This window comes from Ovis canadensis, chromosome 18 (genome assembly GCF_042477335.2).
Source record: "Ovis canadensis isolate MfBH-ARS-UI-01 breed Bighorn chromosome 18, ARS-UI_OviCan_v2, whole genome shotgun sequence".
NCBI classification, from domain to species: domain Eukaryota; kingdom Metazoa; phylum Chordata; class Mammalia; order Artiodactyla; family Bovidae; genus Ovis; species Ovis canadensis.
Window position 1 is genome coordinate 66,919,901 of NC_091262.1, and position 17,738 is coordinate 66,937,638.

Consider the following 17,738-nt stretch of genomic DNA (forward strand, 5'->3'; position numbering starts at 1 on the left):
CTGCTGATACCACGCGCTGCATCTACTAAAGACCACGTGCCCTCGAGCCTGTCCTCTGCCAAGAGAAGCCACCATAATGAAAAGCCCACAGACTGCAACTAGGTTAACCCCCACTCTCTGCAGCTAGAGAAAAGCCCGTGCAGCAGCAAAAACCCAGCACAGCCCCAAATAAATAAAGTTATATTGAAAAAATAGAAATATAGATCAATGGAACAATATAGAAAGCCCAGAAATAACCCCACTTGCTAATGATCAACTAATCTATGACAAAGGAGGCAAGAATATACAATGAAGAAGAGACAGTCTCTTTGATAAGTGGTGCTAGGAAAACTGGACATCTATATGTAAAAGAAAAATTAGAAGATTCTCTAACACCATACACAAAAATAAACTAAAAATGAATCAAAGACATAAAAATAAGACCAGATACAATAAAAGTCCCAGAAGAAAGCATAGGTAGAACACTCTGTCATAAATGGCAGCAATAAGTTTTTGGTGGGGTCTGTGTCCTAAAGCAAAGGAAATACAAGCAAAAATAAACTGATGAGATCTAATTAAACTTAAAAGTTTCTGCACAGAAAAGGAAACTACTGAAAATAATGAAAAGACCACATACAGAATGAGAGAAAGTATTTGCGAAGGATTTGACTGATAATGAGTTAAGATCAAAAATATATAAACAGCTCATACAACCCAATCAATTTCTATAAGTTACATTAGATATTATTGTAGCATGATTGATAGTGCAAGTTAAATGCTCTTCTTCCTGATTATTTACAGTATATTCTCATTTCTCATGGCTTCTGCTGCTTATATATTATTGTTTTTGTTTTGGAAGAAACTACAACACTCCCGTGGATGTGAGCTAACAGATGAATTAATATGCAACATAATAATTATTGTTTTAAAATTTATCACTGAAAAATTACAAATGTAAAAATGAGCTTCAGTTATTTTAGGGGTTGCAGTTCTTCTCTGAGTACCTGGATGATATGTAAAACTTCTTGGACTATCCTTATCATTGGATGTAAATTTGGCCAGTAAGTATGTAATGGCATAATTTCTAAATAACATGACCTTTCTCTAATCCCATTTTCCTCTTTGACAGAGTTCTTATTCTTTGAAAGAAGATTGCAGAGAAAAGGATTCTTAGATACATAATAGGGGAATAAAAGTCTTTGGGATTCAGATTTGAAAGTTTCTTCTTTCAGACCAGTGATTTTTAAACACTTTTTAAAACATATATCCTGTCATCCATCCCCAAAGTCTGATATATATTACCCCCAAATTCTAGTAGTATCAAATCTACCTTCCCCATCCCTGAGCTGTGAATTATTGAGCTACAATAGTGGCCTACAGAGCCCATAAAGGGGGAGAACAATTTACACCAATGGATATGGAAAGAAATATTTAGAATTCCTCTAGGTATTTATTTTTAGAACATTCTTTGAAGATACTCACTTAATAATTTATACTTTATATATTACATTACATTAGTAAGTTGTGATTATATATGTATCTCTTCAAAATTGGGATATTCATGTTAATAAATCCAATAAAAGTTAGACAGTAAGGAATTTGCCTGTAATGCAGGAGACCTGGATTCGATCCCTGGGTCAGGAAGAGTCCCTGGAAAAGGGAATGGCTACCCACTCCAGTATTCTTGCCTGGAGAATTCCATGGATAAAGGAGCCTGGCGGGCTACAGTCCATGGGTCACAAAGAGTCAGACACTATTAAGCAACTAAGCACGCATGTATTTCTTCAAAATTGGGGTATTCATGTTAAAATAAATCCAATACCCATTAAATCTATAGAGACCAATGGGGATATATTTGATATGCAGTGCATTTTTGTGGTATATTTTTGTAAGTGGACTTCCCAGGTGACTCAGTGGTAAAGAATCTGCCTATCACTGCAGGAGTCACAGGAGATGTGGGTTAAATCCCTGGGTCAGGAAAGATCCTTTGAAGAAGGGAATGCAACCAACTTCAATATTTTGCTCTGGAAAGTTCTATGGATAGAGGAGCCTGATGGGCTACAGTCCAGGCGGTCACAAAAAGTTGGACATGATCGAATGACTGAGCATGAAAGCGTTTTTGTAACGTTAGCTAAAAAATTCATGCATCACCTTTCAAAGTTTCTTATAAGTGCTCTACCAATGTCATGGAGGCATCAATAGAAATAGGTGTGAAAGTTGTTCAAAGTCATATATATATCCTGTTGCTCACTGTCATTGCATGTCACTCAATGCAGTTTGTGAAAGTTAAGGTATGTTTGTATTTAAATTACACAGCTAGTTTAGAACAATATGTATTTCTGGATATGTTCATAAGCAAAACATACAATGACCAAAAGCAATTCTTATTGATACCTGAAAACAACACTATGTATATAACATGTATAAAATGTATAAATAAAAGTGATTTAGGGAAAGGATATTAATGTGAAAGAAATTGGTATCAAAATATAAGGAGAAAGAGAAATGAAAATACATTTTAAATATTATCTTGACACTTTATAACACTGCCTTATTAACTATATAGTTCTTTGTACTGTTTAAAATTATATTTTGTTAAGTCTTCCCCAGTGGCTCAGATGGTAAAGTGTCTGCCCGTAATGCGGAAGACCCGGGTTCTATCCCTGGGTTGGGAAGATCTCCTGGAGAAGGAAAAGGCAACCCACTCCAGTACTCTTGCCTGGAGAATCCCACGGATGGAGGAGCCTGGTAGGCTACACCCTATGGGGTCTCAAAGAGTCGGACATGACTGAGCGATTTCACTTCACTTTGTTAATCTAAAATGTAATGGCTTTTAGTCCCATGGATTTAAGTCATATGTTTCTTTAATCTTTATAAAATTTAGCTGAAGAAATTGTACTTATTATTGTAATTATTAATGTTAATATTATTGTACTCTATTGTCCTGCTTTAATAGATATTTTATTAAGATTTAGGTTAGCTTACATGACATCTCTTCACCAATATCCCAGGGATTTTAACATAAAGGATTCTACAAGGAAAAGCTTACTGACTTTGGATTATAACAAATGATGTTTTCTGTGATTTCTTTTTCTATCTGTTGAACTGTCCTATATGTTAATTTTCTAACTTTTGACTACATTCTTCCCATTTGGTTATAGTCTCTATCTCTTCCTTTGCATAAAAAAAAAGGACAAAAAAGTTTCTGTCTAGTACAGTGTTTGAAACATATTAGGCACATAATAAGTGTGATCATTGCAGTGATTTAAACAATGTGGAAATATAATTAACAGGAGTTGTGGTAATCAAGGCAGGTTCTATTACTTTTATACACTATTATTTTTACAGTACTAAATTCTTATTTGGGATATTAATGTATGTTAAACATTTTCTTAGTCTATGTAAATTTTTTTTTCTTAAGTCTTCCTATCCTGGATATATGTGGCAAACATAAGAACTGAATAAACAGAAAGCCAAAGAAAGCTTTTTCATTCACTTTATATTTCCACAAAGAGTAAGATCAGTAAATTTGTCGGGTTTATTAGGCCCCTTTTATTTACCCAAATGTTTTTTAATTGAATATATATGGAGAAAGGAGAAAGACAAGGTTTCCATATAAACTTTTATTTTAAATAAAATATTCAGATTATTTAAGTCCCTCCCTTTCTGTCCTAAACACATAACAGAACTCTTACAAGCTATTCAAATTTTAAATTTCAGATGGGCTAGGTATCTCTCTCTAAGAAGCAATGCAACAAAAGGAGATAATTAGAAATAGTCTCTTGTCAAACTATCACAATACAAAATGTTTCTATGATAGTGTCACCAGTCTAGTTAACAGTGATGTAATTGAAATATTTTTCATTTATACATATCATTTATGCAATTAAAAAGTATACTTATCTTCAAATTTTATTTCTTCTCTGGAGTATGTGTAAGTGAAAATAGTTTCAGGTGGCAGAATGGGCCATATATTTTCATGTTTCACTTGTGTTTGAAAGAAGATTTGTTTGTTTATAATTTTCATATTAATTTCTAAGTGATCTAGATTCTCCCTTTTGATGTGATTTTGGTTATGAAATTTTTATAGAACTAGAATCTAATTTAGATAAGTCATTTAGTCTTGAATGCCTTTGTCCTCCTGACTTTGGATTCTTCATTCAGAATCCTATAATAAAAAAGCAATTGCCAACATTTCATACAACTTCATTTTGATTATATTGTCCCTCCTCAACATTGCTCAGTTTTATAAATGCTTCTAGGACTATAATTTTTGGTGTTAATCCTCTGAAAATAAATGTATTATGTCCATCTAAATGCAAATCGCATTGCACACGAAGCTGTATAAAATGTAGATGATGATGACATGTGTTTGAGATTGAGAATGTAATTCTCACTTGACATAAATTTCTATACAAGTGTGAAAAAACAATACAGAGAAAATATTTTCCTAAATAATTTAAATTTGTATTAAATAGTCTTATGCTTAGGACTAACCTTAGAAATTATTTATCTCAATTGTCTGGACTATGAGATGTCCAAATAATCCAAGTAACTTGCCTATCTAGGGTTATATAAGGTTAAAGCTAGAAAAACTATTTCTCAGTATGCTTAAGGGTCCCTTGTCTTTCTGGTTAAGGTCCAAGTCCTTTGAAACATTTTAAACTGAGAACTTCAAATTGTAAGTAGAACAAGTGTGAAAAGATTCAACTAACTAATGTGTAATCACATATTAATACAACTTGGATGTAAAGATAAAAAAACCAACCATGTTTCCGTTAAATGTCATAGACTATCTAACACCAGGACGAAGTCTGGCCCACCCAGTTTTTATATGACCACAGGCTATGATTTTTTTTTCACATTTTTAATTGAAAAAAATTAAAAGAAGATTTTATAACATCAGGTCAGTTGCTCAGTCATGTCTGAATCTGCGACTGCATACCGCAATAGGCCAGGCCTCCTTATCCATCACCAACTCCAAGAGTCCACCCAAACCCATGTCCATTGAGTCAGTGATGCCATCCAACCATCTCATCCTCTGTTGTGCCCTTCTCCTCCTGCCCCCAATCCCTCCCAGCAGCAGTGTCTTTCCCAGTGAGTCAGCTCTTTGCATCAGGTGGCCAAAGTATTGGAGTTTCAGCTTCAACATCAGTCCTTCCAATGAACACCCAGGACTGATCTCCTTTAAAATGGACTGGTTGGATCTCCTTGCAGTCCAAGGAACTCTCAAGGGTCTTCTCCAACACCACAGTTCAAAAGCAACAATTCTTAGGCACTCAGCTTTCTTTATAGTCCAACTCTCACATCCATACATGACCTCTGGAAAAACCATAGCCTTGACTAGACAGACCTTTGTTGGCAGAGTAATATCTCTGCTTTTTAAAATGCTGTCTAGGTTGGTCATAACTTTCCTTCCGAGGAGTAAGCATCTTTTAATTTCATGGCTGCAATCACCATCTGTGGTGATTTTGGAGCTCCCCAAAATAAAGTCTGACTGATGGGACCAGATGCCATGATCTTAGTTTTCTGAGTGTTGAGCTTTAAGCCAATTTTTTCACTCTCCTCTTTCACTATCATCAAGAAACTCTTTAGTTCTTCTTCACTTTCTGCATAAGGGTGGTGTCATCTGCATATCTGAGGTGATTGATATTTCTCCCAGCAATCTGGATTCCAGCTTGTGCTTCATCCAGCTCATTGTTTCTCATGATGAACTCTGCATATAAGTTAAATAAGCAGGGTGACAGTATACAGCCTTGACATTACTCCTTTTCCTATTTGGAACCAGTCTGTTGTTCCATGTCCAGTTCTAACTGTTGCTTCCTGACCTGCATACAGATTTCTCAAGAGGCAGGTCAGGTGGTCTGGTATTCCCATCTCTTTCAGACTTTTCCACAGTTTATTGTGATCCACACAGTCAAAAGCTTTGGCATAGTCAATAAAGCAGAATTAGATGTTTTTCTGGAATTCTCTTGCTTTTTCAATGATCCAGCGGATGTTGGCAATTTGATCTCTCTTTTCCTTTGCCTTTACTAAAACCAGCTTGAACATCTGGAAGTTCACAGTTCACATATTGCTGAAGCCTGGCTTGGAGAATTTTAAGCATTACTTTACTATCATGTGTGACGAGTGCAATTGTGCAGTAGTTTGAGCCTTCTTTGGCGTTGCCTTTCTTTGGGACTGGAATGAAAACTGACCTTTTCCAGTCCTGTGGCCACTGCTGAGTTTTCCAAATTCGCTGGCATATTGAGTATAGCACTTTCACAGCATCATCTTTTAGGACTGAGATAGCTGAACTGGAATTCCATCACCTCCACTAGCTTTGTTCATAGTTATGCTTCCTAAGTCCCACTTGACTTCACATTCCAGGATGTCTGGCTCTAGGTGAGTGATCACACCATCGTGATTATCTGGGTCTTGAATATCTTTTTTATACAGTTCTTCTGTGTATTTTTGCCACCTCTTCTTAATATCTTCTGCTTCTGTGAGGTCCCTACCATTTCTCTCCTTATTGAGCCCCTTTTTGCATGAAATGTTCCCCTGGTATCTCTGATTTTCTTGAAGAAATCTCTAGTCTTTCCCATTCTATTGTTTTCCTCTATTTCTTTACATTGATTGCTGAGGAAGCCTTTCTTATCTTTCCTTGCTATTCTTTGGAACTCTGCATTCAAATGGGTATATCTTTCCTTTTCTCCTTTGCTTTTCATTTCCCTTCTTTTCCCAGCTATTTGTAAGGCCTCCTCAGTCAGCCATTTTTCTTTTTTGCATGTCTTTTTCTTGGGGATGGTCTGATTCCTAGCTCCTGTACAGTGTCATGAACCTCCATCCATAGTTCATCAGGCAGTCTGTCTATCAGATCTAGTCCCTTAAATCTATATCTCACTTCCACTGTATAGTCGTAAGGGATTTGATTTAGGTCATACCTGAATGGCCTAGTGGTTTTCTCCACTTTCTTCAGTTTCAGTCTGAATTCAGCAATAAGGAGTTCACAATCTGAGCTACAGTCAGCTCTTGGTCTTATTTTTGCTGACTGTATAGAGCTTCTCCACCTTTGGCTGCAAAGAATATAATCAGTCTGATTTCGGTGTCGACCATCTGGTAATGTCCATGTGTAGAGTCTTCTCTTGTGTTGTTGGAAAACTTTGTTTGCTATTACCAGCGCGTTCTCTTGGCAGAACTCTATTAGCCTTTTCCCTGATTCATTCTGTACTTTAAGGCCAAATTTGCCTGTTAGTCCAGGTGTTTCTTGACTCCCTACTTTTCATTCCAGTCCCCTATAATGAAAAGGACATCTTTTTTGGGTGTTAGTTCTAGAAGGTCTTGAAGGTCTTCATAGAACTGTTCAACGTTAGTTGAACGTAGAACTTCAGTTGAACAGGTTTTCATAGAACTGTCCAATTTTTTTATAACAAAGAAATTGTATAAAATTCACATTTTGGTGTTCATGAATAAAATTATTTTTAGTCATAGCTATGCTACTTTTTTGATATTATCTTTGTCTTTTTTTGCTCTACAAAGATAAATTTGACTAGTTGCATCAGAAACTATGTATATCACAGAGCCTAAAATATTTATTATCTGGATTTTCATACACATACACAAAACTTGATGACCCCTGATCTCACAGGTCTAGTCAAATATCATTTAATTTTCTTTGGAATGTGTGTTTGTTTGATTTACTGTTGACTATTTATTAGAGGTTTTTCTCTTGAAATTACAGGCTAAAATGTAGATTTTGTGAGGAGAAATGCAAATCATGTCTCTTGAATAGAGAAGGTGACCCCAACATTTAGATTTTATTGCTCTATGGGACATAAACCAACCTATTTTCCAACTTATCAAACTTTCCTCAAATGGCCATGGAAATTTTCTCAAATTATATGATAAAGCTCTTCACATCTTGCAAATTAACTCTTTAAACAGTTAATCAAAGTTTGATTACTGTCTAGTCAGTATTTTTATGAGAGGCATGTTTAAACCTTTTGAAAATAATGCTTTGATACATGAAAATATTTTGCTTTCCTAGTAAACTCTCTTCAAAAAAACTTCCCCTCTGAGTACTGAATTCCCTGGGTAAAACAAGTTATTATCTCAGTCAACATTTAGCATTAAGACTTAAATGTATCTGTGTCAACATTTCAATTTTATTTAATTTGAAGTGCCACCCTCACTCACTAAGAAATGTGTGTCTGCTCCATCTTAGTAAGAACTTTTGTAATATGCTTTCTCATGGTCTCATCTTCCCTTTTTGTCCTATGCTTCTGGCACTGGGGGATTGAAAACGGAAAAGTCAGGAGTTAAAATGCAGCAACATGTGCCCCACATGAGTTGGCAGTGCTTGTTTTTTATTGGTTGGAATATTTGCATCATCTAATATAAGTAGTGGGCTTCCCTGGTAGCTCAGCAGTAAAAACCTGCCGGAAATGTCAGAGATATGTGTTTAATCCCTGGGTCAGGAAGATCCCCTGATGAAAGAAATGGACCCACTCCAGTTTCTTGCCTGGGAAATCCCATGGACAGGGAAGTGTGGTGGGCTACAGTCCATGGAGTTGCAAAAGAGTTGCAAACCACAACTTAGTGACTAAACAAGAGCAGTATAAGTAGTAACAAGTTTGCTGTCCCCATTCTACTGGTCAACAACAGAGTGTGTGGCTGAGATGAACTTAATTTTACACACTCCTTCAACAGTTATCAGCTAACTTCATCCCTGTCTGCATCCAACTTGCTTGTCTTGTTTCTCCCCCTAAACTTTACCATTGTCCCTTCCAGGTCTGTAATAATTTTGTCCTGTAGTACAAAAATATATAATTTTGTACTGTAGTACAAAGTTTCTTGTATATTTGAGTCCCTTCAGCAAGGATACATCTCATAAAGTTATGGACAATGAGGTACTTTTTTAACTCCTCAATTTAAAATAAAAACATAATATAGTATCAAGTATGTTTAGATGATTTATAAATTTGTAATTTGTAATAATTCTCTTCAAGTCACTTAGTCATTTATCTCGCATATCTCTTTAGAACCATGAACATGAGCAGGTATGAATTACCTGTTTAATATCTGTACCGGTTTTCCCTAGAACACTTTCTATGCCAGCTAGATATTAAGTCTGATGCATAAATAATCAGTAGTCTAAGGCATAAAATGACAGTCTTCTCCTCTTGCACATACTCATACCAAAATTCTTTTGTCTTTCTCCCTTCAAATTCAGAGAGAAGATCTAATGCCTCCATCCATCCTCCAAAACAAGAAACAGTGAAAGGATTACATCCTATGGTAAATACTGAAATGTGGTTGTGAAGAGAAAATCGATTTATATATGTCCCCATCCACACCACCCCTCCACACCAATGTTGTATATACACCAATCTCTCTTATACAAGGTTTTCAAACCAGTCCAAGGTCTTTAGTTCCTGGGTTTCTGGGAATAGACACATCATTAATCACTTTCTCTTTGAATTTAGCCTTAGAATTTGTTTTGATGTTTTTAATAATGGGCTCTATCCATTCTTAGAAACTCAACTGGTATTTTGCTTCATCCTTTTATGTAATATAGTACTTTGTTGGTGTATGGACATTTCTGTTAGATCAGAAGGGGAATTGGGCGGAATTTATTGGAAGGCTTACTGAAGTGGCAGAGATCAACATTTCTCAAATATAGAAAAATATGTTATGACTTTGTAAGAATATATGATGAAGAATACATATTTTTCTGAGCTTTGTTTCATGTTTTAAGCATGAAGGACTGGCAAGAAAAGCCTTTATGTTTTTGTAGATAAGAAAAATGGGCAATTTTAACCATATGTGAAGAATTTAAAATCACAGATAGTTTTATGACTTAAATATATTAATTTGTCAAAACAAAAATTGTATAGTTAGAGGAAGCCCAGTAAGCTTAGAAAGTAATCAGTCTCTTCCCTCTAAATAGAAATGCAACTGGCCCTGTTCTTAAGCCTCGTGGGGCCTGAATGACTTGAATGTGTTTATTGTCAAACCCACATGAAGAGGAAATGATTACAAATTGCAAATTTATAAATCATCTCAACATGCTTGATGCTGTGTTATGTTTTTGTTTTAAACTGAAGAGTTAAAAATGTACCTTACTGTTCATAACTTTATTGAGTAATATATTGATTATAAAGATACATTTTCACAGCTAAAGCATAAACAGCACTAAAACATAAATGCTTAGAAAGTTAGTGATCTGCCTATTTAATCTATCATCAAATACCACCATTATCACCACACCAGACTCTTGAATTATATTACTGTTTAAAAAAGGCAAGTATGTCATATTTAAAATCATATATTTATAAAATTCAGTTCTTTTGAGTGATCACAAAGTCACATGTAGGTATCAGTTAAATTAAAAAAATAAATGTACGTGCTTTCAGCCTGTAACATTTTTAGAGTTAAATGCAAATAAGTTTATGAACAGAATTTAAATATTCCAAATCTGTTAACAAGCACTTAGCATATATTATATATATACACATGTGTGCCAAAAACAGTTAAATATTTTTAATATTTTAAGCACACATTACATGAGGCACAATCCTAAGGATTCTTTTTAAACAGAACAGCGATACTTAATTTGGAAACTCCGGTCACTATAACATTTTAAGAATAATTTTTGTTAATCTTATTATTTTCTGAAAATAATGATAAATGTCTTTAGTAGGATATATTGTGCTTAATGATTTGCTGTACTACATAATGAAGTGCATTTTTTATTTTAAAAAGGATCATTTAAACCTTTTTGCTTCATATTGCCTTCTAAAACATTCTTCAGTTATAATAATCAGGTTAGACTAGAAGGGAATAGCAATCTACTCCAGTATTCTTGTTTGGGAGAATTCCATGAACAGAGAAGCCTGGAGGGCTATAGTCCATGGGGTCTCAAAGAGTCAGACACAACTGAGCAACTAACACTTTCTTCTTTCTTTCTTTCATGAGGTAGTTGAGTTAAAATAAGTTTTATTAAAATGTATGATTAAATTAAATCATGTACCAAGTGAAACTCATTCCACTAGCATTCAAGCAGCATCTACTTATTTATGGTTTTCTCTCTGAAATCTGTTATATAGAACTAAATTACAGACAGGTATAACACATATGCAATATTCTAAGGTACAATGGCTTATGCTTTTCCAGTAACTTCACAATTTTTGATGGCTACAGTAAAGTATCTCTTACCTTTAATTGATCTCATACACATGAATTTCCATTTAGAAAGCTTTTACCCTTAGCACATGAAGCATTTTAAAATTTCCTTGATGAAATGCAATGGAACAATACAATTCAAGTAGGGCAGATTCCTTACATACACCCAGTGGAAGTAGCTTAAAAAAAAAAAAATTTTACTCTGAACCAGCATATTGATTTCTAGGAATTAATTGCACTAAGAGTTAATACTTCTAAAGATAGAAAAAAAGCAGTTGTTTACAGCCTAATTTTATGTATTACACAAAGTTATTTTTACCGATAGGACTAAGAGCTTATCTGCTGAGGATATTTAAATGTTTTTTGTGTAATTAGTACATTTTTGAAAACACCATCTTCTTATAATGATATATTTAAAAACATATATTTTAATGAGTATTAGTCTCTAGTGTTTTAACATGTTTTACCTGGAACATAAGCCAAAATCTCTCAGAGGCATAAATTAAAAATATTCCAGTTCTTCTGGCAGAGTATTATAAAAAATATTCAAGTTTTTCGCTAGCTCTCTAATGTCAGCCACACTGATTTTCAAAGTTTATTTTGAATTTAAGTGTATTTTTCCCTTCATGTCCTTTTTTTAACCCTTGCTTCTATTAAAATCTTTAGTCCCACCTAACCTTAGTTCAGAGTAGTTGAGAAGTGTCAGTATGTAGCCAAAATAAGTATTTAAAATGAGCTTTTTGTTCAGATCAGGCTGCTATCATGTGAGTCACAGTTTCTTGATATTTTGTATAAACGGAACCCTCCCCCATGACTTGCGGTCATGTTGGCCTTGTGGTGGTATACAAAGAGTGAGCTGAGCCTATGTCATGTTGCAGCTCTTTCATCCTGTCTGAGAATCAAATCCTTACCTAGAAATGGGTAGTAGCAATGTTATAAACATATTAGAGATGAGTCTGTGGGTCAGCATCAAAATGAGAAGGTTATGTGGTTCATATAAAGATGCCAACAGATACCTTTAAAGAACATATAATACCTTTTAAAAACATACATTTATTAATGACAAATGATGTAAGTGTTCTAGATGTTCTGAAAGCAAAAGAAATCATAACATGTAACTCATCTGAGCAAGCCAGATTCAAAGAACTCTATTAATCCTTTAGAATGCACATCAACTGATGAGGTAGCACACGAGGAGTATAATTAAGCCACACACAGATACACACACACACACACACACACACACACACAGATTCTAGTCTTTTTCTCTGGATTCTTTTGTTTGTGCCATTTAGACTCTTCCCACCTCTTTAATCCGGCCTGCTTTCCATACGTAATTCAGTACAGACTGCAAGTATTTAATGGCAGGCAGAGTGAATTTTTGAACAATTTCCAAGTCGTTCTTACACTTCCTATTCTTTAGCAGAACCTTGCCTTAGTCCTGCTGGAAGCTATATAAAACTTTTTAAAAACACTGACATATTTTGATTTACTGGCTAGGCTCCTTTGATGTGAACCATAAAAATATTGTCTTTATTGTAATATTTTTAAACCCAATTTGGTGAAAGCAAGAAAAATATGGGTATACTTTTAATTGAAATTTAACTTATACAAAAGCCATCTCCAGTAAAAATGTGTACATGTGGCATTGTTTTCTATATCACTACAAACTCTTAGCATAGTATAATTTGTTCATAAACCTTTTAATCCTGATGAAGAAGTTAAAGGTAGGAATATCATTGCCAATTTGTCACTATGTGCTTTGTAATGAACTTTTATAGTATTTTGCCCTTTCTTTCTCTGCCTAATTGAAATACGGATACACTAAGCTTCCGAGCATGATTAATGGGATTTGAGGTGGGAATAGGGATTTTGTGTTTATGTTCAAAACCTGACTGAATAAGTGACATAAAGAGCAACATTATGAACATCATCTCTTCAAAACCTGATCCATGCTCCTAGAACCTTGAGCTTTTTTTCCCCCTGATATTGTGTCAATTAGAGCTTTTAGATTTTTTTTTCCTTTTTGTACACAGGCAGGCATGGGGAGGAAGGATAAACACAGATTTTAAATTGTGCTCAGTGGCATTTAAGAAGAGGAAGGCATCCAACACAGAATGTGAGAGCATCTTAGGACATATCAATCAGTTCAATTGCTCAGTCATGTCTGAATCTTTATGACACCATGGACTGCAGCACAGCAGGCATTCTTTTCATCACCAGCTCCCAGGGCTTGCTCAAACTCATTTCCATTGAGTCACTGATGCCATCCAACCATCTCATCCTCTGTCATCCCTTTTTCCTCCTGCCTTCAATCTTTTCTAGCACCAGATCTTTTCCAATGAGTCAGTTCTTCTCATCAGGTAGCCAAAGTATTGGAGGTTCATCTTCAGCATCAGTCCTTCCAATGAATATTCGGGACTGATTTCTTTTAGGATGGACTGGTTGGATCTCCTTGCAGTTCAAGGGACTCTCAAGAGTCTTCTCTAACACCACAGTTCAAAAACATCAATTCTTTGGTGCTCAGCCCAAGACATGTTTATTGTGCAGTTATATTAGATGGAGAAAGCCCATGGAACCTAGGTCCTAGAGAGGTGTAAATCAAAGCTTTACTCTGTTTCAATTTTTTTTTTTGTGTGTGTGTGTATCACACATTCATGCTAAATTACAGTGTTGGAACCTCTGTCAGAGTTAAGAAGGCAAGATATATGAGTCAAAATACTGACTCCTAATATAAAAATTTATTATGATGAGAAGCCAGGTACAAAAAGTCAGTTCCTACAGAAAAACAAAACCACCATCAGGTATCTCATAAAAATGTGGTAGAAGGAGATGCTGACAATTTTCTGCAGATGAAGTCAGAATGCCCAGAAATTATCTATAGAGTATTACTATTTATTTATCATGATTAAAATTTCATTTAATGTTAAGTGGCATTTGTGTTATTTTATTGATTGCCAGTAACATTCTAAGATCAGTTGCAATTTCTTTTCCACCTTGGTTTCGCAAAGCCTGTGTTACAAGTAAGAGGTCCTGTATGTCCACTTTTGTATTTTTCCTAACACATTGTGTCCTGTTGAAACTTGACCTAGCACTGAGAATATAACTCTCCTAGTGAAAGGACTAGAGCTTGGACCATTTTAGAAGGCAACAAGGGAGGGTGTCAGATGGTTCTCTTTGTGGGAAAGAACTAGGTTCAAAATGGGAAAGGGAGTTTGAGAAGAAAGAAAAAGAGGATATTAAGGCTGAGAGGATTCAAAAGAATTATCAGGACATTTCTTCTCATTTTGCTAATGCTAACTTTGACCTTTAGAAGTGTTTATAACCCACAAAAGAAGAAAATCTTGTCATTGTTTTATAGTAACAAAAGTTTCACTTTTATACTTTCTTCTGGGATTATCTTTATGGAAAAGCCTGTAGGAAATGCTGTTAATGCAAAGGCAAGCATATTTCTATTTAGTTTAGTTCTGCTTCTGCAGCAGTGCCTTTATGTGTCAGCAGAAACACACAGTCTGAGCAAGGCTAAGTTTTAGAAACCTGCTAATGCAGAAATATGAGTGAAAGAACATAGAATGGGATGCAAATTTTTTCCAGTGTGGAAAATGCCCTGAAATTGAGAAACTTAAGCCTCTGACAATGAAAAGATGACATGGGAAACATTAAATAGATTAATAGAGAAAGGAAATAAAAATGAGAAAAATACTGAAAATTTATTTGGAAAAGTTTTGCTTTCAAGTATAAGTAAGGTAAAGTTACATAAAAGTCACTTTGACAAAACATGAATGGGGCAATGCCTACTAGTTTCCATGCATATTCCTTAAAAAAAAAAAAACTCACATTATCAAAACAATTGTTATAATAGGCACATTCACTTATCGAATAGAAATATTTAGTCTGATTTTTATTATAGTAGAATGAAGGCACAAAGAGAAAAAGACAGATAAGCAGAGCTAAAAAGGAACAGATGAAGGAAGGAAAGGAAGGAGAGAGGGAGGAGGAAAGAAGACCAGAAAAAGGAAAGGAAAAGGAGAAGAAGAGAAAAGAAAGAAGACAGAGGGAGAATATAAACACGGAATAAAATCAGGATAAGAAAGTTAGGAAACAGCACCACGGTTCTTTTTCTCCTTTTCTCTTTCCAATGCCCAATATATAAGCAAACAATATGAAAATGTATTCAGTCCAATTTTAGGACATAGCCTGACCCAGAATATAAATAAGGAAAAGTGACCACTGAATTACTCTTTAAAACTGAAATTAAAATGATGTATATTTTAAAATAATAACACCATTTCATTGATTTCAGAGAACAGGAAGTAGATGCTATACCCCCTAAATACTAATCCTTTGTGAAGATGAATTCACTTTACCAAAATGCTATTACATCATTTAAACTTTCATTAATGTGTTGCAATTAAAGTCATGATACTTTGTTTTTTAAAATGTATAATAGCACTTATCTTAACTAAAATATTTTATATGCATTTGACACAGAAATTCCATTAAGCTTGAAAATCAATTTAAAAACCAGGATACATTTATATATATAATCAATGTTCAGAAAATTTAGGGCTATTAAAAATAAAATTCAGGCCTTAGGTTTGCTTAGGGTATATTGAGTCTTAGAGATTTTGGAACTTTAGTAAATAAGCATCCTCGTAAGCAATATTAATGTTCTTAGAGACAATGTAGCATACAAATGTTTATACATTTTCCTTATCTTTTTGTTTCTCCAAAAGCATCTTCTCAGAGTAGTGTGGAGAACTGTAGTTATGGTATTACTCACACAGTGAAGGGTACCTTTTATAATATTCATAGAATGGGTGGGAGATATAATGAGAAAGTGAGAGGAAAGATATGAGAAATTAGATTTACCTTGCATGCCACTTGATTTAAAGGAGGTTCCTGGAGCCCTCTGCCTTGCAGGATTTAATGACTGCATTTGAATTTGATGATAAAGGCATAACGGCAAATTAGCAATGCCTGTCATGGGGAAGGGAAGTAAGATGAACATTTTGTGTGGATAGGCAATTTACATCCCGGTATGAGTGGTAGGTAGACAGGCATAAAGGAGAAGTGCATAATTGACTCCCAAGTTAATAGAAATTTTCAAGACCCTGCTGTCTTCATCTCACGTTTAAACACGTGGCCTCTTCAGTAGCGAATTCTATTGTTTTTATACATCATGATTCTTCTTCCCTAGTCATGTATGTTTGACCTAGGCATGAGAAAATAAAATTTCTCTCCTTGGGAAGAGAAAGATAACATGAGAGAGGACATCTCTTCAGATGAAAGAATATGTAATATGCAAAAATAGAAACTGCTGATGTCCATCATTTCCAAGATGTAGAGAGAAGAAGGGAAAAATATGTATTTGAAGCTAAGTTGCATATAAAGAGAAGAATAAAATAGAGAGAAGCAGAAGTCAAAGGGAGAAACCTTATAGATGTCACTGTTTGTTTTAGCTTAGTTTTGTTTTTAACACGACTTGTATTTTCATTAGAATTACTACTGTTTTCTTAAGCTTGCTCCAGCAGTTAGTCACTTTCTTTTTACAATGAAAATTACTACACAATAAAATAAATGAGTATAAAGTAGAATGTGGAGAAGGTTTTTCTTCCAATCTTTGAAGAAAGAAACAATGTGTTTGTTAGGGAATTTAGAAATATTAACATAAATATAAGACGCATGACAAAATCAGTCTTTGGCTATCAAGAATCAGGAAGGTTGAAGCTGACTCATATTTTTGTCTTAAAAGTATGCTTTTTCACATCAACTAGAGGAAACTCAGAACTTCGTTATTTCCCCCTTTGTCTCTTGTTTACTTATCCTCTTGTCGCTACAGATGTGAGTATTTTGTTTCTATCTTCCACATCTTGGAAAATATAATGATTAACATAGATCAAGTTAGCATGTTACTTGTTCATTTATGTGGAGAAAGGATGCTCTTTCTATCACTTCCTTTTCCAGTCTCCCAGGAAAGGAAGTCATAGTGACCTTATCTCAATCCACCAACATCCTTGGTCTATAGCCAGTTCTTTGCCTTCCTTTGCAGATCTCCATGTAACTATTGTAAGTCACACCAGTGTTTGGAGAAGGGGTGAGAATTGCCGAATTGTTCATGTCAATGTAGTGGAACCCTCCAGTTCCCAGTAGATCTAACATTTTGGGAACTGTTTCTGAATTTACAAAATTTCTCAAATCTAAATTTAACACACTGTGAAAGAAAAATGCATATTTTGGTTTCTTCTTTCAAGATTTTAAAGGGAAAAATAATCAAAATTTTAATACTTTAACCACAAACGCTGGTACTTTCCTGGCAGTTCGGTGGTTAAGGCACTGTGCTTCCAAGGTAGGAGGTGCACACTGGATCCCTAGGCACGGGGCTAAGATCTCACATGTGGCATGGCCAAAAAAATATTACACACACACATAAAAAACTTATAAACACATACAATAAATTGCATGCTGAAGAGCAGCTACTAAAAATTCATTTAAAGGCCCAAAATTCATTTAATACTGGGTAGTTCCTGTGCAATTCTGTGTTATCTAATAATAAATGCATTTAATTATCATTCCTCTTTTATTTTTCCACAACC